At 33.4% G+C, this 24,977-nt stretch overlaps 1 protein-coding gene across 6 annotated transcripts in view; it reads left to right on the top strand.

Annotated features, from left to right (window-relative positions):
• ZBTB20 (zinc finger and BTB domain containing 20) overlaps positions 1 to 24,977 on the top strand; it is an 809,727-nt gene that overhangs the window by 44,699 nt on the left and 740,051 nt on the right. The window lies entirely within an intron of this gene.

Raw genomic sequence — 24,977 nt, 5'->3', positions numbered from 1 at the left:
GTTTTGAGGTGCTTTCTTTTTCCTTTATTATTTATTTTTCTTTTTTATGTTGGGGAAAAAAAGTTGCATTCACAACTAGGTGACATTGTTGAAGAGTTTTCCCAGAACAGTGTTCTTCAAAATTCAAAGAAGTAGTTAAATAGGTCCATTTGAAATGGTCTCCTTAGTGGAGTTTTATTTGGATTTGTCCAAAAGTAAAACTGTTGTTCCTTTGATAAAAATTAAGTCAGGTGGTAAGATACGCAAATGTTTTCAGCATACACATTAAGCAGTGATAGAAAATGGATGCTAATCTATAGAGATCTTTGATAATAACAGTCACCTTTTTAATAATAAATTATTTATTTAATAGAAGTGGCAGACTTTCTTTATTTTCTTTCTTTCTTTTTTTAAATTCCATTAGGCCTCTCTGACAACACAAAGAAGTCCATAAAGCAATATTCTTAACCCACCTGGGACGCCAGAGCAGATTCCCAAACACATTCTCAAGGTTCAAACCTAGTAAAATGTTTATTAAAAATCCATTATTCCAAGAGGGTGGTGAACTTTTGCTGCTAAAAGTCTTTTTTTCCTTTCTTTTAAAAAATTTATTCAGAGACTTTCAATTTGCTTATATTACCTAAACTTCTAATTTACTTATATTACCTAAACTGGAAGGCCAGCTTTGACCAAGATTAGTACAGATGCTAAGTATACTCAGTCAGGGCCTGTCAGGGATTTTTTTAACCCTGAAGGTCTAAAGGGGAACTGTGGGGGGAATCTGTTGAAAGTGTATGTTCATATGGTATGCAATATATGGTGTTTCAAATGTGATTTTCTCCAGTTCATACTCTTGACCCAAATATTTGTTTTAAAACTAATACGTCAAAATTGTGCATGTCTCATGCACCTGTCATTTTCTATATTAATATTATGAGAACTACCTAAAATTCTACCCTTTTTCAAAAGAAATCTTTAATATATCTCTTGACCAATAATGTTTTTTCTGTACACATGTATGGGAGGAGATATCTGTGTGCATTTATGTATGTTTATGTACATATTCTCATACATGTGTGGATAAAAAAAAATCACAGATTCCTTGTGGATATGACATCTTAAAATTTCATGTTAAGCATGTTTATGTTAATTAGAAGCAAACAAAAAACAGAGAGGTTTTTAAGAGAAGATGAAAATTTCCTTTAACCTTCTAGAAAGAATAAAAGAGTAAATAAACATTTAGTCATTTTTATGGTTGGCTTGATTTTTAGAATGTGTGTATGTTTTCTTTTGCATTATAATTCTTAGCCTTCAGTAGATTTAAAATATTTTTAGTATGAAAAATAATCTTAGCCTTTTCTGGGAGGGACTGTCACAATCTAAATACAGCAGGACATTATAAAATGTGCATAAGTAAACTCAAAACCAGTGTATTCTGCTATATAGGGATTTGGAAATCTGAAAGGCTTGCATCGCAGGAGGGCTATAGAGTGCCAGAAGAATTCATTAACCAGCCTTGCTGGTTATGGTGGGCTTTTCCTATCAGCACATGAAATCTGCCTATTGAAAGCCCTGGAGTCTTGGTCAGGTCACAGTGTGTTTCGTTTTAATGTTGGAGCAGACAGTTATCTAACACACCCACATGAGGAAGTGCTCTAAAGCAGTTATTTCATGCTTTGCCATGCCCTGTAGCTAAAACAGTTTGGTACTGAGTGACATGTGTGTGCTTTTAAACTCCTATCCGATGAAAATCAGCTATGGCTCCTTGAAAAGGACCAAAACAGTGGAATGCAAGACAGTGTAATTCAAATGCTAAGCACATGCTGGTTTAAACTTTTTTTCTTTAAGGGGAAAATCACTATGATTATTTTTAATGTAAAGACTATATAGTAATTTCTTGGATTTTACTCATTAAGATTTCAAAACTTGTGGATAGTTTCCTTCTTCATAATTTTTCTCCAGAAGCCTACATTCATCAAAAGGATAGCAGCTGCATACTTTCCCCTGAAATGTGAACAAATAAATGGTATTCCTGTTTATTTATCTATTTTTGAATTTTAATGATTAGTCCTTGTGCTAATTAACAAATTCCCGTATTCATAAAATCTGGCACTTTATAAATATCCAATTGTGTGATTATCTACACATGTTCTGGCTTTCTATAAATATAGAAATTATCAGTGGATGTGTTCATGAACTTGCCCAAGCTTGAGTAGCAGCTAGTCATGCTGCCACATAGGAGCCAAGTTCGGACCCTGAGCAAATGCGTTGCCCCAGGGTCTGGCAAGGTGTGTGGAAGCAGCATCTGGCTGACGGCTAACTAGTGATCCTTGCCGGCAAAGGAAGGACTGATGTTGACATTCTTTGAATGCCACTAGTTCCAGCCTTTTTTCAGTCCCAAGGGTGCCTTCCTTAGGTCTAAAAGTTGATAATGGATACTAGAGCTGACTTGTCTTGGAGGCCACTTTAGAACTATATTTTAACAAACTACATTTTTCAATGGAAAATACACTTTATTAAACTTTTACGAAAAAATAAACTAGTACGTTCATTCTAAGGTCCTTAGCCAGTGAGAATCTAATAAGCATGAAAAGTTGCATAGTGCTGAAAAGAAAACCTAAATATTTCCATTTACATGGCCATGTGACTATCGCAAGCACATAGAAATCATACATTGCTTACATAGTAATAGTTCACCCTACATCAAGAACAATAAACACTAGCAGTTGAACAAATGTGTACATGCAAAAGTTATTCTTAAATTAGAAGTCAACCCTTTTATATATTTTTTTCATGTTGTATAAGCCATTTCAGTTAGCTTATGCAATCACTAGGTATTATTTACAGTGTTACTACAGTCAGCATTGGCCATTTGATTCTTTGCTCCAAACTTTCAAATCACATATACAATTCCTAGGTTATCTGGCAAAACCAGAAATTTGCAATTTCCTTGAAAACCTATGTTTCATGCATTTCCATTGCTTAAGTAATTTCTAGCATTTTGCAGAATCCTCAGGGATTATAGCAATGCCAAATAACTAACAAAATCCTTTTAATTCTTTACCAAAAACCCAAGGGCAATATCTATATCCTAGAATTTCTAGAGAAAGCCTGAATTCATATGTTTTCCTGTAACATAGATATTATACATTTAATCATCAAATAACATTGATGCCAATTATGTTTAATGTATCAAAATATATTCCTTGAGCTCTTATTACTTCTAATTTCAACATAGGCAATCTTTTGAGATTGTGGGAAGAAATAATGCCATCTATTATTACTATCGTGTATCTGTAACCACTACGGCAGATGTTGGAAACAACATTCAAGGGTCTATAAGAAAAAAGGGCTTTTCTGCCACTCTAGCTGTTCAACTGTAATAATGAATAAGTGGCCTGCTATTTCTGCACTAAACTGTGGAAAAATTATGCTTGACTTTGGCTTCATAACCTCTCTTCTACTCCAGGATCAAGCCTTTTTGTGATTCTACAGTTCACTTGAAAGTAATCAGCTTGAGGACGTGGACCTTGCCTTTCTGGAATCTTTTCACACTCAAATGAAACTTCACCTCGGGGTGTTCTGTAGTTCAGTTAACCAAAGCAACCCTTATATAACTGCTTTAACTTTGGGAAAGTTAGTTGCTGACTTCCAAGTGAGTATACTGATATAGGAACAAGGGCTGAATTCATTGATCCATCTAGTTAGCAGATGGAAACTGCAGATATTATTACTCATTTCTGAATATTAAGTCTTAACCTTTGAAACTTTGATGGGGAAGGTGGTAATTATAGCATAATGTGTTTATCTTCTTGATAGTAAAAGTAATTTTGCCACTGCATAATTCTGTCATTAGGTATGATGAATTTAACATACATATTACACATTATGCATTTAAAATGTTAAGAATTTATCTGAAAGCTTTTCATATTAAATAACTAATGTAAGGATTTGCATTCAACAAATATAAAACTATTTAATGGAGCTTGGGGTTTTTGGAAATTAAAAAGATGTCCAATAAATTTAAACTAAAAATGGTAATAATTATTAATCTTATACGTAATAGTATTATTTTGTTTTTTAGAAATTTGTCATCTAAACTTTTTCTTAAACCGTGTTTGAATTTAAATTATTTAAAATTTAATTCTCTCTAATGCTCAGAAGGCTTTAGATTTTTACTAAATGAGCCTGGATATTTGCTATTTTTTCCTTCCCTTTCAGAAATGTTCTGTGAATTACTGTTGTAATCAAATTATGATTTGTTGTTGGCAAATTCCTTTTATAGTATGAGCTTCTTTCCAGTAAATGAAATGCAAGTAGGAGAAAATTAAAGTAATGTTGTCAGTTTGCTCAGGTACCAAATTAAAAACTTAGTAAAAAACAAAACAAAACAAAATCTATTACTAGCAGAAAACTATGAATGTCCTAGGCTATGTAGTTTTTCTGGTAGATAGTATGTATGTATATAAAAACTGTATGGTTATTATTATAAACAAACAAAACCCCTTTATTTAGACACCAAGACATTTAAACAGTGAGAATATGGTCCTTTCTTTTATTGTTTAAATAGGAACTAGGTAATATAGTCTCAGGGGTGGCTTTATACTGTTGGGTTTGTTGTTATTTTGGTTATTGTTGTTTTTAAAAACTGGACATACTAAAATTCTTTTTGGCCCAGTAAATGTACTTTGGGTTTAAACATATTTACTAATATTTTCATCTTCTTGGTTGTTTGCACTTATCACCCAGCTTTAGATTGGGCAAGAAGAGTTGGAATAGTTCTTACTTTTTCTAGTTCCTCAAATCAACAAAGATCTTTATCCCTTTACCTTATTTCTAGATGGGAGGAGAATAGAGATGATTAAGAAGCAAATGGAGATAAGAATATAAGTAAAGCAGAGGGTGGAGAGAGTGGGGGCTTTTGAAGCTTCTAAATGTGTAAGTCTAATGAAGGAAAAAGACTTTCTCCCCAACCCTCAATAAAAGCCATCTAATCTGTTCGGCACAGCATTCTCTTCTCCCTATGACTGTTTAGAACAGATCTACCTAAATTCTCCCTCCACTCCAAGACAGAATCCAGTGGTACTGCCAAGAGAAGATCATAGGAGAGAAAGTCATAACGAATCACATTTCTAATACATTCACTGCCAGGTTTTCTTCATACCTTTTTCCTTTTAAGCCTTGGTTTGAAGTTGTGAGCAGATTTTCATAGTTGGTGGACGGCTTTCATTTGTTTTGATGAGAAGCCTTCCCAGCATGCCACAGAACAGCATCATGATTTTAATTAAAATGGATGAAATGATCGACTGAAAAGTTTGTCTGTGTGTGTGTATGCATGTACGTGTGTGTTTTCTCTCTTAAAATAAAGTTAAATACTTTATATATGAAACAAAACAAAAACAACTCTAAACTTCCTATCAGTCTGAAAGGATTCAGATTTCTTTTTAGAGTGGCTTTCTGAAACCATTTTTGTATAGTGGTTTTGACCAGCACGTTCTATTCCATTCCCTGCCCACTTGCTGCTTTGCTTTTTAAATGTTAAATGAATGTGAATAATTCCTTAGTTTAAAAAAGAGCATGTTCTTATAATAAGCTCAGAATATACCCATGAATATAAAGATGTGCTAGGACTTACAAACAATCCTATCAACTTAGCATGAAAATACATGAATGAAAGTTTTAGAAACTAATTTTTTTCCTAGTATGTTGAGAGAAACCCTATGGTGTGGTAAACAAACCAAACCAAACCAACCAGCCAGCCAACCAAACAAAAAACAGTGCCTTGGAGAATAGGAGGCATTAACTAATGCCTAAAAGGATTTAAAGTGGTTAAATTTGGAGGCCTAGTCCTAACTGACTGTATGACTTCGAATAAATCATAATCTCTCTGTTCCTCAGTTTCCTTGCCTGTAAAATGAAGGGAAAATCTCTTTTTTAGATTTTATCTTAAAGATTGTGTGCTTTTATTATAAATAGCTATATATATATATATATATATATGTAATTCTGTTGGCATTTTCTACCTATAAATCACAAATGTATGGAGAAAAGTTTAGGTTGGTAATGATGGAAGAATAAAGGGAATTTAGGTGATCTGAGAGACCACACACGTACTTTAATTTTTTGGTTGTTGTTGTCCTCAGTATATATCACAGTATATTATTTGGTCTATTTAATAATTCAATGAATGCAATAAACCAAAAGTTGTCATTTGTCAGACAAAGTGACATAATTGCCTATGGGTGGTTTGATAAAAGGGCTACTTTTTTTTTTTTAATCTGTGCATTATTTATTTTTTTGAACACTATTTTTTTTAAATTTAAGTTTAGTTAACTTACAATATTATATTATCAATAGTTTCAGGTGTACAACATAGTGATTCAATCTTTTATAGAATAAAGACCTATTAAAAATAAATAAATAAAATAAAATAATGCACAGGGCTTCCTTGGCGGTCCAGTGGTTAAGACTCCGCAATTCCACTTCAGGGGGTGCTGGTTCAATCCCTCGTCGGGGAACTAAGATCCTACATGCCACGCTGTGCAGCCAGAGGAAAAAAAATTTAAAAAAGGACAGTATGGGAAAAGAATCTGAAAAAGAGTGGTTACATGTATATGTATAACTGATTCACTTTGCTGTACAGCAGAAAGTAACACAACATTGTAAATCAACTATACTCCGATAAAAAAGGGCTACTTTTAACTGAATGCAGCAGAACATGGTTACTAAGGCTCCATTCCTCCCCACTGGCCACTAGGTGGAGAGGTGGTCCATGCCCATGGCCTTGCCCATAGTAAACAGCTCACTTCCAACTTTCTATTAGCAAAGCTGTGCTATATGTGTTTGGACGAGTTTGTGAACACACACACGACATTTTGCAGAAACCATCAGAGAATATGTTCTCTTCTATACAGGCATGATGTGATAGTCGTGAAATGCAAAATGATTTGCTCCTTCTGTGGCCACTATTAATGCTGGTAGACCTAGGAGAAGGCCAGTATTACAACTCTGGTTTTAGTCGTTGCAATAGGGTCTCTTGCCTCTTTCCAATTTGTCCAGTTTGAAAGGGTCCTGAAATGAATGTCAGCGCGACAGTGCCACCTTGTGTCCTTATTGCTGTGAGAGTACCTGATGCATGACACAGTGAAAAGGAAAGAACAGGATATTTGCAAAAATTGGGCACATTGTTTCAAGCTCTGATTTTGCAGTAGCTGCACGAAAATCTATGTTTTAGTGTATTTGGCAATTCTTACTACCCAAAGAGAAGTTAAGATGCGTTCACTTTACCCCTTCTCTCATTCCAGTGTATATTAAAAATACTTTAAGAATTCCAGGCACAAACAGGGATGCATTCAATTTAGAGAGGGGGATGAAGAAGACAGGGGTTGTTGGAGATATTCACCTAATTCTTACCACTTGTAAAGTCTCAGCCCAATCATTTCAGACAGTGAGGTGATCCTTCCAACACATTCTCAGAGCAACTTTTATAGGCATACCATGGTAACAGCACTTTTCACATTGTACTGCCATTGTTTGTAAGCATATCTTTCAACTGAACCATGAGTTCCTTCAGGATAGTGTTTGTGTCTTATTCATCCTTCTGCATCTAGAACTTTCTTTGGCATTCAGCCCAGAGACACTCAGATGTTTGAGGTCTAAATAAATGATTATGTCTGGCTTGTTTATAACTTATTTGTTTTATATTTATTGTTTATTTTTAAAATTTTAAATAATTTTAGAGCTTTTTCTCTTTGGAAAAATACCTTCTGATACCACCTACTTTCCAAACATCCCTTTATAAATTTACTTTCTCTCACATTAAAAATGATTGTTTCTCTTTTTGATTTTGAAAACAATACTGCCTTTTCACGAGTGTATTTTGTAGTTGACTTTGGGGTAAAGATAGTTAATCTCTAGTTCTACCTTTACAGCAAATTTACTGTGTTATCCTGGGTAGGATGCTTAACTTTTCTAGGTTTGTTTCCCATGCATAAAATGAGCAGGCTGGACTACTTGATTTTAAGGTACTTTTTATTCAGGGTTTTTAATAGGGATTAGACACGTACTAGTGTTACTCTAGTTGTGTATTTGGTTTAACAGTTTTTAACGTGCCATGATTGTTGAAAATTAAATTGCTAGCCTTTGAAAGTACTGTTTGCTATTTCATGTTTTAGAAGAGGGAACTGAGACACAAGGGCTTTTCTTATACAGGGCAGAACTGCAAATGGGCAGTGTAAATAGTATTATAACTGATGGACAGTCCAATTTTTTGTCAATATTTTTGCTTGATTTTGGCTAATTGAGCTCCACTTTCCTTCTAACCTTTAAATATAAAATAAATAAATTACAATAAATTTAAATACCACAATGAACTATGCTTTGGTATAGGACTATAGACTACTTGCAATTTAGAGACTCTTATGCTATTTAACATTTTTTTTAACACTTAAAAATGAGTGCTTAGTTTTAAATTTCAGAATTTTTGCATGGAATTTACATCTGGGGTTTTCAGTCCATATATTATCTTAAAGAGCAAACTGTATGACTTTGGGCAATTTGCTTAGGCTGGTTAAGCTTGGTTTTCTTATTTGCAGAAAGGTGATAATAAATGTTACCCTTCCTGTCTACCTCACAGGGTTATTGTGAAGATTAAATTACGATGTATATGGAATTTCTTTATAAATAGTAAAGCACTATACCAGTTTAAGAACGTTTATTTATTTATTTATTTTTATTGCTCTAATTAAAGAAGGAATGGGTAATAGAAACCTAAATCAAAGCAAAACACACAAATTTGAAGAACACTGAAATTCCTAGCATTTCTTAGTTGGAGCGTTTCTCAGTGGTGTAGGCTCTTCAGAGATGATATGGTTACCCAGTTTTCTAAGTTTTGATTAAAAAAACCTGTAATAATAATAATAATAACAATAACAATAATAATGGTAATGCTTATGAGCCTAAAATTAATGTTTCCTTTAGATAAATTTTTTATGCATCATTCATATGTTCATTTTTTTAACTGAAGTTGATTTATGATACTGTATTAGTTTCAGGTATACAACATAGTGATTCACTATTTTTATACTGCATTTAAAGTTGTTACAAAACAATGGCTATGTTTCCCTGTGCTGTACAATATATCCTTTGGTAAGTTCATTTTTGAGAGTGATATTTCTTAAAATAGAAGGTAAAAATTTTAAATAACCAAATATGATGAAAAAAATTTATAAACCTTTTTGGTATTGTAGTATTGGACTCTAGTCCAGTGGTTCTTAAACTTTAGTGTACTTAAGAATTACCATGGGTGTTTGTTACAATTCAGATTTTGGAGCTCCATCCCTAATAGGGTTCCATCCTGGATTTCAGCTGGTCCACACTAATGGTAGTTAGAAAACACTACTTACCTTTGCTATTATACATCATATTGCACTAGGAGATTTTTAAATGCACAGATTTCTAGGTTCTACTCCCAGATATCCTAAATCAGAATCTTTGATATTCAGGCATCTGTATTTTACAAAAACTACTTCATAGATTCTAATAATATTGCAAGGTTTGAGATTCATTGCTCTTGTTTTTAGGATATATTGTTAAAATATATTTATTGTTGCACCTGAATTCATTCTCATCATTCACATTATTCCTTCACTAAACATAATCTCACTTTACATAGAAGGGTAAGTTGGTACAGCTATGTAAGAGAAGTTTAGGCTTGAAAAACAGCAATTACCACTCTCGCTGTGTAACACCAAAATTAAGGAAAAGAGAAGTTACTGAGCACCTTTCACATAAATTGCTTAATTTAATCTTTATAACTCTGTTGTATACTCTATTTTCTGTGTATGCTACAGGCAAAAACCTGAAGCTTATAAACTGCCAGGTTCACATACCTGTTAAGTGTCAATGCCAGGATTCAGAGCCTATACTCTTTCTACTATATCATATTATTTTTTCCATAATCCAATAAATCTTTACCAGGTTTCTATTATGTTAAGTGGTAATGTTTAGCTTTGAGGGCCACAAAGTGCTTCACTGATATGGTATAATAAGTATTGCTTACACTATGTAAAAGTAATTGAAATTTTTCCTTATCCTTCCATTAAGAAATAATTTTTAACTGGAGGTAGAATTCAAGTTTTCTAAATGGTAAGAAGGGGTTTAACTATAAATAATAATTGTAATTATTGAACTATTAAAAAATGTTTTCTACAGGATCTCTTTTAATCCCCATGCATTTGCTTTGACATCAAAGTTAGTGCTCTTAACCCCCAGTATATGCAATTTCTAACTCTGCTTTACAGTTAACCTGCAGAATCAGGCTGTCCCTCAATTTGGTAAGTACCAGCTACTAAATGCTAATTAAACTTTGTAGGAATTAAGTTCATTTTCTTTATAGGGAACAAACCATTTTGCCACACTTAATCAGTCCAGTAATTATTTTTTTTTATGTCTTGTAAAGTTTGGTGTTAACTATGCATAAACCTTAGGGAAGTCAGTTGAAGTGAACAATCTTCTGTTTATATTTTTATTTGAAAGTTGAAACTCTTCGATGGAACAGACTATTTGAATGAAAATTTCCATCTTACCTTGTATGACATGCCATGAACACAACAATTTCATGGCCTCCATAGCCATTGTTATTGGTCTTAAAATAATTGATTCACATTTAAGATCAAATAAAAACATCAATAGAATCAATGCATCAGTTCTTTATAAAATCCAAAAACTGATTCCTTAGCATTTCCGGTATTCTTATTTTTTTAAAAAATACCTCATGGTATGAAATGGCAGCCTATGTATACAGTGTAGTGTACAAACTAATACAACTTCTCATTTACTAAAAATGTTATATTTATGAGTTTTTATAGATTTAATAATATTTTAAATGCAATAGGGATGTTAACAGTTTTGGAGCTCTGAAATATATCTTTTAGGTGTGAAAATAATCATGATTTTATAAATTTGATATGCATATATTTTGGGGATCTTATTGATGCCTCTGTAATTATGTATTAAAACATACATTTTTAAAAAAGACCCACAAAGTCACTAATCAAGGGATATAGTGTTGTCTTTAGCAGACTTTCAAGTTTATTAGAAAATTAGGTTTTATTTCAACTTTCTTCTCTAGGGGTGGTCTTTCCCAAACAGCATTCTTTTAAATTCTGTCAAGCAAATGAGTGCTACCGTGAAAAGAGAAGGATGAAAATATAAAATGAAGACTTTTACCTATACTCCTTTTTCAGATGTAGAAATTAAAACATGATTTTTTTTTTTTTTAAGAATGTCCCATTTAGCAGCAGAGCATAAATTGGAAAATTTGGCCAGTGATTTATTTAGGCTCCACAGGGAAAATCCTGTAGGGTGTTTTTAAATATCCTAAATTTATTTGGATTTGAGACCAGCTTAAAGGGCATGTCTATCTTAAAACAGTTCTCCATTTTCCTGAGAAAAATTCCAGTGGATCTAGTTGTGGGAGGTAGTGTCCCAACAATGAATCTTTGGGGCCAAATGAGCACTTTAACACAACTTACTCCATCCCTTCCCTTAAACCGAAGACTGTCTTGCCCACTGGGCTTGTTTAACTTTGACTGCTAATTTTATTTCTCTGTAGAGGCAAAGGAGACAGGAAAAAGGAGGGAAAATAACTGATGGCATGTGGGTGAGGTTTTGGCTCAGGGAATACATTTTAAAAGATCCTAGCCAGTGTCGGGATAAAGAAAGCAGTTGGTGCCTGAAATTTACCCCTGTTTTACAGAGTAAGAAATAGAAGCCAACAGATATTAAATCATTTGCCTAAAGTTACATAGTAGTTTCTAATGTTGAGGTTAGTCCTGGGAACTAGGTTATTTGTTGCTTCAATAAAACAATTGGACAATCCAGCGTCTCTGTTGATCAAGATGCCTTTCTAATATCCCCACTCCCTTTTCCCTCCCTCCTTTTTTTGGCTACTGTCTTTTAACATCTAAAAAAATAATTCTGCTTATAATTTCAGGTTTATAAGCTAGTTGAATAAACATTTTGATTATTAAGGCCTTTTAGAACTAGCTGAGCTGTAAGAACGACATGCATCATGTTAAGCCTTCTGCCTCTATTTTATTGGAGTTATGTTAAGTAATGAACATGGAACCAGAAAACAAAAATGGCTTTGAATAAATTCAAATTCTGAGTTCATGGCATACCTCTAAACATGAAAAATGTGATGGACACCTAATAAAAGATAGGCCATTGTTTGTTTGTTTGTTTTTAGATTTACAAAGAACTGAGCCGATGGTAAAGAGTCCCCATAATACTCTCTCTCACCACCATGATTTCCCCTAACACCTTACACTAGCATGGTCCATTTGTTAAAATTAATGAACTGATATTGATACATTATTATTAAGTACTGTTCATAGTTTATTCAAATTTTCTTAGTATTTTAAAAATTAAATTCATTTAAACAACAACAACAAAAAACAGTTCACCCATTTCTCCCACCCCTAACCCCCTGGCTGTAGCAACCACCAATGTGTTCTCTGTATCTATGAGCTTAGTTTTAAAATACATGTATGTGTGTGTGTGTGTGTGTGTGTATTTAGATTCCACATGTAAGAGAGATCATACAGTATTTGTCTTTGTCTGACTTACTCCACTTAGCATAATGCCTTCAAGGTCCATCCAAATGGCAAGATTTCATTCTTTTTTTATGGCCAAATAGTATTCCTATATGTAAGTGTATGGATAAATAGATGGATAGATGGATAGATAGATAGATAGGTAGATAGGTATCACAATTTCTTTATCCTTTCATCCAATGATGGACACTTAGGTTGTTGTCATATCTTGGCTTTTGTAAATAACGCTGCAATAAACATGGGGGTACATATATCTTTTCAAATTAGTATTTTTGTTTTCTTCAGAAAAACATACAGAAGTGGAATTGCTGAATCATATGGTAGTTCTAGTTCTATTTTTTAATTTTTTGACAAACCTCCCTATTGTTTTTCACAATGGCTATTCCAGTTTACATTTCCACCATGCAGAAGGTTTCCCTTTTCTCCATATCCTTGCCAACTATTGTTATTTCTAGTCTTTTTGATAATAGCCATTCTAACAGATGTGAGGTGCTATCTCATTGTGGTTTTAATTTGCATTTCCCTGATGATGTAGAGCTTTTTTTTTTTTTTTTTTTTTTTAATGTGTGTAGTGACCAGCTCTATGTCTTCTTTGGAAATATGTCTATTCAGATCTTCTGCCCATTTTTTAATTGAATTGTATGTTTTTTGCTATGGAGTTTTATGAGTTCTTTATATATTTTGGATATTAGTCCTTTATCAGAAATATGGGTTGCAAATATTTTTCTCCCATTCAGTAGGTTGCCTTTTCATTTTGTTGACAGTTTCCTTTGCGTGGAAGCCTTTTAGTTTGATGTAGTCCTACTTGTTTATTTTTGCTTTTGTTGCTTTTACTTTTGGCACAGATTTAAAAAGTCATTTCCAAGACCTATGTCAAGGAGCTTACCATGTATGTTTTCTTCTAGGAGTTTAGTTTCAGGTCTCATATTCAAGTCTTTAATCCATTTTGAGTTAATTTTTGTGTGTGGTGTAAAGTAGCGGTTCAGTTTCATTTTTTTGAATGTGCCTGTTCAATTTTCCAAGTACCATTATTCAAGAGACTGTCCTTTCCCCATTGCATATTCTTTGTTCTCTTGTTGTAAGTTAATTGATCATATATGGATGGGTTTATTTTCTGGGCTGTCTATTCTGATCCATTGATCTATGTGTCTGTTTTTATGCTAATCCCATACTATTTTAATTACTATAGCTTTGCAGTATAGTTTGAAATCAGGGAGCATTGTGCCTCCAGCTTTGTTCTTTCTCAAGATTGCTTTGGCTCTTCAAGGTCTTTTATGGTTCCATAAAACTTTAGGATTCTTTGTTCTATTTCTGTGAAATGTGACACTGGAATTTTGATAGGGGTTGCATTGCATCTGTATTTGCTTTGGGTAGTATGGACATTTAAGCAATGTTAATTCTTCCAATCCATGAGCATGAAATATCTTTTTATTTATTTGTGTCTTCTTCAATTTCTTTAATTTATGTCTTGTAGTTTTCAATATATAGGGCTTTCACCTTTTTGGTTAAATCCAAGGTATTTTATTATTTGTAAAGTAATTGTAAATGGGATTGTGTCCTGAATTTTCTTCTGATAGTTCATTATTATTATATATTAGTATATATTAACTAATATACTATATTAGTATATAGTATATCACAGCAGATTTTTGGGTACTGATTTTGTGTCCTGCAACTTTACTGAATTCATTTATTAGTTCTAATAGTTTTTTGAAGGACTTTAGGGTTTTCTTTAGACTTTTCTATGTATAATACCATTTCATTTGCAAATATGGCAATTTTCCTTCTACCTTTCCAATATTTATGGTTTTTTGTTTGTTTTTTGTTTTGTTTTGTTTTGTCTAATTGATCTGGGTAGGACTTCCAATACTATATTGAATACAAGTGCTGACAGTAGGCATCTTTCTTTTGTTCCTGATCTTAAAGGAAAAGTTTTCAGCTTTTCACCATTGGGTATGATGTTAGCTGTGGGCCTGTCACATATAATTTTTATTATGCTGAGGTATGTCCCTTCCATACCTGCTTTGTTGAGAGTGTTTTTTATCATAAATAGATGTTGAATTTTGTTAAATGCTTTTTCTGCATCTATCGAGATGATCATATGATTTTTATTCTTCACTTTGTTAATGTGTATCACATTGACTGATTTGTGGATGTTGAACCATCCTTGTATCACTGGAATAAATCCCACTTGATCAGTGTGTATGATCCATTTAATGTATTGTTGAAGTCAGTTTGCTAATATTTTGCTGAGGATTTTTGCATCTATGTTCTTAGGGATATTGGCCTATAATTTTCTTGTGGCATATTGTCTGGTTTTGGTATTGGGGTAATGCTGGCCTCATGAAATGAATTTGGGAGAGTTTCTTCCTCTTCTATTTTTTGGAAGAGTTTGAGAAAAATTGGTATTCTTCTTTGAATGTGGAAAAATTTACTAGTGAACCCATTTGGTTCTGGACTTCTGTTTGTTGGGAGGTTTTTGATTATTAATTTAATCTCCTTAGCTGTAATCAGTCTGTTCAGATATTCTGTTCCATCATGATTTAGTCTTGGTAGGTTGTATGTCTCTAGGAATTTATCCATTGTTCTAGGTTGTCCAATTTGTTGGCATATAATTGTTCATAGTAGTCTCTCATGATCCTTTGTATTTTTTATGATATCAATTGTAATATCTCCTCTTTAATTTCTGATTTTATTTATTTGAGTCCTCTCTCTTCTTGGTGAGTCTGGCTAAAAGGTCTATCAATTTTATCTTTTCAAAGACCCAGCTCTTAGTTTCATTGATCTCTTCTATTGTCTTTTCAGTCTCTAGTTCATTTATTTTTGCTCTAATCTTTGTTATTTTCTTCCCTCTACTAACTTTGGAGGTTTGTTTGTTTTTCAGTGCTTAAACCTCATGGTCACCACAAAACAAAAACCTATAGTAAATACACACACAAAAAGAGTAAGGAATATAAGCATACCATACTAAAGAAAGACCATTGTTGTTTTAAGTCCTAATTATAGTTAATCGTAAGATTTTGAAATGAACATATGCCAAGTTTTGATAATATCTTTCCTAACTTGATGTTATTATGTGGATTTAGGGTGGAAAAGAGGACCATGGTAGAAATATAAATCAAAACTTCAGTCTTCCATAAAGTGTTTATAACTGCCCCAGTATCCCTTTTGTTTGGACTCCATGGGAAAATTGCTGCTTGGCCCTAGTATCACTCTGTTGAACTTTTCAATATGTATTCAGTCAGTTTCTCACTGATATAATAAATACTTAAAAAAAATAGGTAAAACATTTTTGATGTAGAGGTGCCTGTTGAGTATTACCATTTACATCTTAATGTCATTAGTATGATTCTAGATATCAAACTCGACTAGAACATGAGTTTTATTTTGTTACCAGCAACTAACTAAACAAGTATGCCCCAGAGCTTAGAAATAATGCCATTATATCAGATATAGTACAAACAGGCCCCAATGCACTAACAGATCCTCTAAATTTTTATTGGGAAATATTTAAGAGTTATTCAGAGCTCCAAAACTCCAATGAAAGTCAGGTATATGTCCTCACATTGACATATCTGCAGACTTGATTTCTATTCTAAGAATTGCAGTTTGAATTAACTGAGGTCAGAAGCAGCTACACATTTGATTCACCAAATGTGTCCTATCTACTTGCAAATAGCAGCTTATTTCCTTTTAGGGTCTGATGAGGTTGTTTTTGTTTTTTATGTCTTAGCAATAGAGTCATTGGCAGCAGCACACAGGCTAATTGTTAGAATATAAGGCTTTGTTAGAAATGGGACATAAGCTTCTGGTAATACTCTTAAATTCACACCAATTGGCAGGAAATTAAATATGGTTCTCTAAGAAATATATCACAGAAGGCTTATACTAGAAGTGAATTGCTTAAAAAAAACCAAAAAACAAAAAAAACTCCACAGGCATTTAGTTATCTTCTACCCAAAAAAGTAATTTTCCTTTTATCTATATCTTTATCAAGCCTTTTAGATGAAAGGGTATAGTGACAGCCACAGAATGACAGTGACCTAAAAGTGTAAAATTATAGTTACTGGAATTTGGGTAATCTTGAGGACAAATAAAAACCAAGATATTTATCAGTGAGCTAAAAGGGGAAATGCTGTTTTCAGCATACTGCAAATAAAATGCTTAATTAAAATTCCCTAAAAAGTAATCCTTGTTCCTAAGAAATTATTTGTCTTCTGAAGAAATTGAGACTGAAAGAGAGAAAAAGAAGGAAGGAAGAAGCTGGTATTTATATTTTTTTTCTTACATTTAGTTACTTTTAAAAAGTGTTTTTATTAATTCCTAAATTTGAATGAGAGGGAGATGGGATTAGATTAATTGCCGTTTAAATATGCAGTTCCAGGTTTGTAGGCATCTTTTTGAACCAGGATGGGAAGAGCATAGAAAAAATCCTAGTGTGGAAATTATATCTCATGTGGTGAAACAAAAACTCAAGAAGTTTTCTGTTATAATAAGGTGAAAGTGGTTACCAAAGAAACAAAAGTTTCTTATCACTCTGCCTGAGGCAAATGTGGCATATTAAGCTTAAAATGAATTCTCCTCTCCTGAATGCACACAACTCTTATTAATGTCTTGGAAATTATGCACACATAGGGAAAGAAGAATAAGATTTTCTGGATACATTTGAATAAGCATCCATCGCGGTGTAGGGGCTATCTCTAATATCTACGGGTACTTTATTGCTGAACTGGCCCCAAATCAGTATTTTCTATTTTACCTCTTATTTGAGTTTGACTTGAGACTGAATGACTTATTTTCATCCTCAAAGAGGACTTTCTTTTTGAGAGAGTTAGGTTCCCTGGTGACCTGAAAGAGTTAATGTCGTTTCCAGGAGTGTCCAACTTACTTCCAGGGAGTAGTGCATGCATGTGAGAGTCTGGCTGCAGGATATGTGTTCACATCCCAAAACCAATTTGGCACAACTTAAAATGTCTGCTAGGGAGAGGGTTCAGAGTGTTGTTAGGCCACGCAATTAGCGCTTTGTTTCACGAGCACCAAATCCACCCAGTAGTGTTTTGTTTTAAAGAAGAGCTCGAAATTCACAATAACGGGTTTCATTTATCAGAGCCATATGGGACTCACCATCTTTGGATATATTTGTAAGGCTTTCACAAAGAAGACTCCTCAGGCATCTCGGATTTCACGGATTGGAGGGCAATCTGGATGAATATCTTTTTTGGAAATGATGAACTATCTTTTTTCACATGTAATCTCCAATTTCAGTAATCCTTGAGAAGCTCAAAAACACAGGAAAGCGTTAAGTAAACCTCAGCTTACTAGCTTTTATTGGAAAACAAAGACCATAATTCTTAGACCTGGTTCAAATGCCAAATGTACCTTTGATGTTGAAATTTGGCCACCTTATCTTTGCAATTTGTGATGTAGCATTTTTGAGAGCGAAGGTGGGTTCTAAGTCTCAGTCTATTTTTGCACTTTTTGCTAGTTCTGTCATGGTCATATGTCAATGGATCGTTGGGAAGCTATCTGCAACATAGCAGACTGATAATAGAGCATTATGGTTCTTTTGATGTTTACCCAAGATGATTTCTTTGCTGCCTCCTCCTTTTCCATACTTCTCTGATCATTAGGGGTATATCTTAATGCAATGTATTCTTAAAAATTTCAATGTAAATTGATTTTTTTGATAAATCTCACATTTTTTTCACTGATCTATACATTTAGAGGTTTAAAAATAAAGTAAAATTGATCTTCATTTGGCAGTGGTTGCTAACACTCTAATTTCTGGTTCCCAGATTCTGTTAAGCTATTAATGACCTATAAAGAAATATTCAAGTGTTTACTAATTAAAAACTAATATATTTTTAAAGCATAGCGTGTTACTGTGTTATGACAGGCAACCACTATTTTTTTAGGTTTTCAGATTTTTATTTTCTCAGTTCTGTAGTCTTTCTTGTAAAGGGCACATTTAAGTTTGTTTGATAAATCTGGTAAATCAGAATATTTGCAAGTCATAAATAGTACTATAACAATTGCTGTTGAGCTATACAAAGTCTGTAAACTTCATAAGGATGGTAGTTTGAGTTTTATTTTAAGTTGTTATGGTAGGTTGGCAATTAATTGAAATAACTCTTGCTCATCTTTAACGTACCATTTTATTATATTTGACCTTATTTTATTATCCTTTAGTTTATTTTTTTTTTAAAAACTCTTAACACCTCATTTACTAATGAAATTTATATTAGCATGTTTTAGATTTCCCAGAGAATGTCCACTAAATTTTGTTCAGTTATGAGCATGTTGTTTAACATTGAATTAAAATAAAATTCAGTATATTCTTTGCTTTCATTTAAACTTTGTATTGATACCAATGTCATATATTTTAAATACTATTTCATAAAGGTTAAAAAATCTTGCTTCCTACCGTTTCTTCTCCAATATGCACTACGTTATGGAGAGAGCACTTAGACCTTTGCTACATAGCACACCTATAGGGTGCACACTCATATTGCTGTAATTGACCACCATGCTATAGGCCGATGCTGGACAATAGGTTGAACATTGGAATTATAGAATGAGCTATATTTGCTTAAATCATCTTCAGCATTAATTGTACTGGATGGTTGAATGTCTCATATTCTTTCTATATTTTATTCTTAGTCAAATATTCTAATGAGTATAATCTTAGAATTAAGTTATTTCCTTTTTCCTACAAACATAGGTATTATGACCCAAAGAGGTTGTTTTTCCCCCTGAAAAAGTCATTATGGAGCTAAACATGAATTTTTTGGTCCATTGCCTAGTGTTTTCCATAGGAATTTTGAAATATTTTCTTTGGGAAAATGATATAGTGTTGGGATAGTGGTCAGTGGCAACAAAGAAATTAAAGATGGCAGAAAGATTCAGGATAGAATGTGTGGATAAAGATACAGTGGTATTACATAGGTCTTTGGATTTAGTATAAACTGTAGGCTGTGAAGAGAAGATAGATACATGGATCAAACAAAAAAATGTGGACGTAATGATCAGTGGTATATTCTTTATGAATATTCCGACTAAAGGACAGATGATGGGGGAAAGAAGGACATAATTTGATGGAGTGTGTGTGTGAAAGGTAAAATAGTTGGATGCTGAGAGGAGAGTGCGAAGAAAAGAGATAAGGATTATATGTAGTTTTATGGCTATAACTACCTAGTTTTCTACATTTACGTAGAGTTTCTGTTGTAAAGGATGAGTGGCTCCTCTATATAATGTTCTCGGTATAAATAGAATCCGATTTATGGAATTTTATTGCTTGTGAGGATAGACCTGTTTGATTTTGAGGTGTGGTGTGCTATTATTCTTAACTTACAGTCAGAGTAAAGATTATATTTCTTTTGTTCAAAGTAAAATATGAATATGATTATGTGAAGCAGGTGTGTGTGTGTGTGTGTGTGTGCGAGCGTGTGTGTACATGTGTAAAAAAGGACACTTTCATTTCTGTGTCTTTGTTTATGTCTCTTTCTATCACTCCTGTGTCTGCTGCTTTTTGCTTGCCAGTTTTTCTTTGTCTCTGTCACTTTTATAATTGAATCCATCTGCGTAGAAAGTAGAATGCTTGGTTTTTAAAATTTTAATGATTTTTAATTTTTTGTTATTTTGTTCTCTCAACTTGTTTTCACCTCAAGAATTAAGGTGCAAGTATAAGGCGTTTTAGTTCTCACGTTCAAAGGTGTTTCTGCTTTCTTTCCCGTCCGTTTGTCCATATGGTTACTGGTCTCTGATAGGCTGTGCAGTGAGACAGCAGTTTACTATCTGTGTGTGTGTGAAATTAGCTAATTGGTGTTAGCAGAAATATTTTCACATGTTTTATAAGCAAAGTGCAGCAAGGTATATAAATGTAGATATGATACAGTCACGCGCACGCTCACGACTGTCACTGCTCATGCATAGGCGCTCAGAAGTAATTAATGTTAATAAGATTTTAATGTGCTTGTGAGATCATAATGAGGAGAAATGAATGCTCTGATTAGGAAAAGGTAACTGTGTGTGTGTTTTGGCTTAGATCAAGATTTCAATTTTTATAAACCGCAATTTTAGAACTCGTTTGTGATTGCATCAATTGGTTTTTATTTTCAAATTAGAGGTCTGTTTAGCCATTTGAATGATTAACCAAATAAATGGGTGAAACCCTGATCATAAGGAACAGTGCAGGTTTTCATTTGCAAGGCAGTGATCATGTACAGCAAGGGTGTGATCGTGTCTTTTGCCAATATACCACTTTTATGTTGTTTTTTTTAAAAAGCTTTTTCAGAGGCTACTTGTGGAGATATTTCTTATTTTTATAAATGTAGATGTTATCTATATGTTCTGGAGACACTAATCAGACACTGTAATTTTTGTGTCTGAGATACATTCCTGTCAGCCAGTAATGGTGTGTTCAGTGTCCAAGGAACCTATATCATGCTTCTTGAAATGTTGGGAAAAATGTAAAACAATCTAGATTTTTCTTCCTAAACATATTCTTTACAAACTTTAGAGGCTTGACGTTTTTTATGAGTGAGGTAAAATATCTCAAAGTAAGCAAAGATGCTGTCTCATCATGGACTCAAATGCTATGCAGTCAACAGCTACACTATAGACTGACTTGAATCCAGCTGGACACCAGGGGTCCTCCACAACAAGTTTTTTGAAAATATTGTTTACAGGGCTTTGGTATATATTTGCATTATTAGGGAATATTTTAAGATTACAGGATAAATCTAAATATCTACCTTGCCCCGTAGCACATAAAAATCACATATATTTTTTAACATAAATTGTGGATTAAGATATTCAAAGATTGTAATCCCTTTTAAAAGTAAATATAATACTGAAATGCAAGGAGAAGTCTTGGGTATGAATGGGGGTATAGAGTAGTGTAGTTTCTTTCCAACTGAATTCTATAGATGAGGTTTAGATTCTCCTAGGTTTTGATTATATTACTACAGTCTTTTTGCTGGGGTTTAAAAATGGTGATGAAGAAAGAGAAGGTGTTAGAGTTAGTTTTAACTCATATAATCTAATTCTGCAATTTCTGTGATTCCCAGAGGTGTGTTGGATTGAGCTTTTCATAAAATCCATGACAGTGATGATTACTGGCCAAAAGAGGCATTTGCCTTTAATATTATTTAGTTGACTTTGTTGGGTCTTATGTCATTGAGGAATAATTAGGAAAAAATTTTCCCACTTGAAGTTTATAAAGGAATTTATCTATGTTTTCTTCCAGTACTTGCATGATTTCCTATTGTAAATTTTCCTGTGCAACTAATTATACATACTTTTAGATTTTCTATTCTTTGTTGGGCCATCTATTCATATGCCATTATTGTTTTTTTTTTAAATTATAGAGATTTTAGAACATGTTTTAATATCTGAAATATTAGCCTCCCACCTCGCACCCACCATTGCTCTTTTTGTTCAGGGTTTTTCTGACTTTTCTTGCTTACTTGTTTTTCCAAGTGAACTTTATATAATAAACTAGCAGACTTCAAGGGGAAAATAAAACTGATGTTACTTTTATTGGACTTATGATAAATTCATGAATTGACGTAGGGACAATTAATATCTTTATGAGGTTGTCTCCTTATTCAAGAACCTGCTTTTTCCCTCAACTTGTTAAATAACTTTTGTGTGTTTCAAAAGTGTTGTACAGTTTTCCTTGTAGAGGTTTTGAACATTTGCTCCTAAGGTTGCTCCTTGGTGTTCTATTCATTTGTTTATTTAAGTGCTTTTTTTTACTTTTTTACATCCTTACATCCTAAACAGTTTTCTCTTCCATAATATTTTCTAACTGGCTTTTTGTTTCTGTATAGGAAGCCTATTTATTTTGTATGTTAATTTTGCAAACTCCCACTTTGCAAAAATTCTCTTATTGTTTGTGGTAGCCTGAGATGGGTTTGAGCCACCGTTCTAGCACACTGCTTAGTATCTTTGAGACCATGGACAAGTTATTCTGAGCCATTTTACTCACCTGTAAAATGCAGATAAGAAAACCAAGCTCCCAGAGTGATGGAGACCAAATGAGATCATATTGTAAAGCCCCTATTATTTTGCCCAATACATAATAGGAACTCAATTACTGATATCCATTAATAATGTAATGTAATGGGATATGACATGATGTAATATTATCATTGTTATTCTTGTGTGTGTGTTTGTGTGTGAATGTGTGTTTTTTTCATTTTATTGAGTTATTATGGATTATTATTGTTCTTAAAGTATAGCTAATATGCTATTGAATTATTGAAAGTTTGTCATATCAGAGTTTTTACTATAAGAATGGAGTGAATTAAAGTAATGAAAAAAACTTAAACTTCCTGATAAACCTTTGTGATTTAAGACACTAGGGACTGAAGATTAATTCTGAGACTAGGGTATTTTGTAGTTGTGCACATATGTTTTATTATTTCTGTTTTGGTTATGATTATTGCACACAAAACTCCTTAACTCTGGAGAGGAAGTGGAGGAACTTCTCTATCACCTGGATTGATTATTCAAAGCAATTCATGGACTGCATTGATTCCAGCACTTGTTAACTACGTAAGTGGATGAGAGCATCTAATTTGAAGTCCTGTACCATTATGTTCTACCTTAAGAACCTGGCAACTTTACTACATTTTCTTAGTAAACAATGTACTAATTTGTGAATAAGCTTGTGTGGAGTAGATATTGGACATATATGAACTTATGATGGCATTGATGTAAGCAGAATAATAGTGCTTGCCAGCCCATTATATAACACTTGAGAAGTTGATGAAAAAACAATAATTGATAAAAATGTAGAGCCATGATTTTAAGCTTCTACTCTAATTTAATAAAATGGTTATGACCTTTGTGAATACACTCTTTTAAGGCAGCTGACACTATGGTTACAAAATGAGAATACCAGAGTTTTAGGACCCATCTTATTCCTACCTCATGGGTGTTGTGAGGGTTAAGTGAGATAATGCACTGGCATTATAATGCCATTAATAATAATGATAGTGCAGGTGCCTGGCTCATGGTAAGTATTTGAAATGGTAGTTGATTTTATTGCTACCATTTTATTATTACCTTTGCCAGTTCTCTACTCCCATACGTATTTCCCACCTCTATATATTCTTACTAGTAGTGTTGTTCCATGCTTAGAATAAATGTATGAAATATTTCTTACAATGGTCATTAAAATAAGCATAAAATAATATATCTATAATTTGTCAATATTGAAATTAGCTAAGGGTGAAGTGAGACTCTATCACTGCATCATGAGAGAGATTTAATTGCTTGTGGATGAAACTTCCAAGGAGCTGCAAGAATGAAGAATAATTTCTCTCAAAGAATTACAGTACCTTTTGTCCATAGTTTAGAGATTCCCAGAGTTCTGGTTTAGCACTCAGTGTTATTACTCCTCCACAGCCTCATAGTGCTCTTTTGTTCATTCATTCATATGAAAAACAACATAGAATATCCATTAAGTATAAAACATAGTCCCAGGTAGTATGAGATATACAAATAGCAAGGTTACTTAGATGAACTGTCCCTATTCAAGAAGTCTAGTAAGCTATTCAGACAGGAAACAACTAGCTTATGTGCAAGGACTTTGGAGTCAGATTAGTCGGTTTGAATTCCTGCTCTGAAACTTAACTAGTTGTGTGTAACTTTAAGCCAGCTATTTAGCCTATCTGTGTTTCAGTTTCCTTATCTACAAAATGAGGCTGAAAATAGAACCTACTGTATGGGACTGTCCTGAGGATTAAGTGGGTTCATGTACATCATTTAGAGCAATAATATAGTAAGCTCTCAATAAATGTTGGCTAACATTAATATAATTATTAGGTAAAGCAGAATAAAATTAATGCTACAAAAACAATAAAAACAAAGTAATACAGTATTATAGAGGATGATAATACTGATTTTTACTATGGCTGGGGGCAATGGAATTAGGGGAGTTTTCCTGGATGAAGTAATGTTTAAACTGAAGCCTTGCAACATGATTTCTACAGGGCAAGGGACTATAAAGGGGTAGGAGTGAGTGGATTTCTAGGCCGAGCGAATAGTCTAAGCAATTATTTAAAGGTGGTAGAGAAGTAAAAGTTAAAACTTCTTGGACTTTGCAGTCAGAAGGACTCTTATCTGAAGCCCAGATCTACTCCTTATTAGCAGTGTGGCCCTGGAGAAGACAGGCTCTATTTGGTTTCTTCCGCCCTGAGATGTGGTCTGGTACCTCTGTCCAGGAAGTAAGCTATAGCAATGGTGGGGCTGCCCTCATCATGTGCTGCCTGTTGTCCAATGTCTGTAAAGTATTTTGCCTAGTTTTTAGTTGTTTAAGGCAGGAGGCTAAGTCCTGTTTCTATTACTCCATCGTTTTCAGAAGCAGAAGAC

This window comes from Globicephala melas, chromosome 4, assembly GCF_963455315.2.
Source record: "Globicephala melas chromosome 4, mGloMel1.2, whole genome shotgun sequence".
Classification (NCBI taxonomy): domain Eukaryota; kingdom Metazoa; phylum Chordata; class Mammalia; order Artiodactyla; family Delphinidae; genus Globicephala; species Globicephala melas.
Note: the sequence above shows the minus strand (reverse complement) of the source record. Positions and strands in the feature narration are given on the sequence as shown.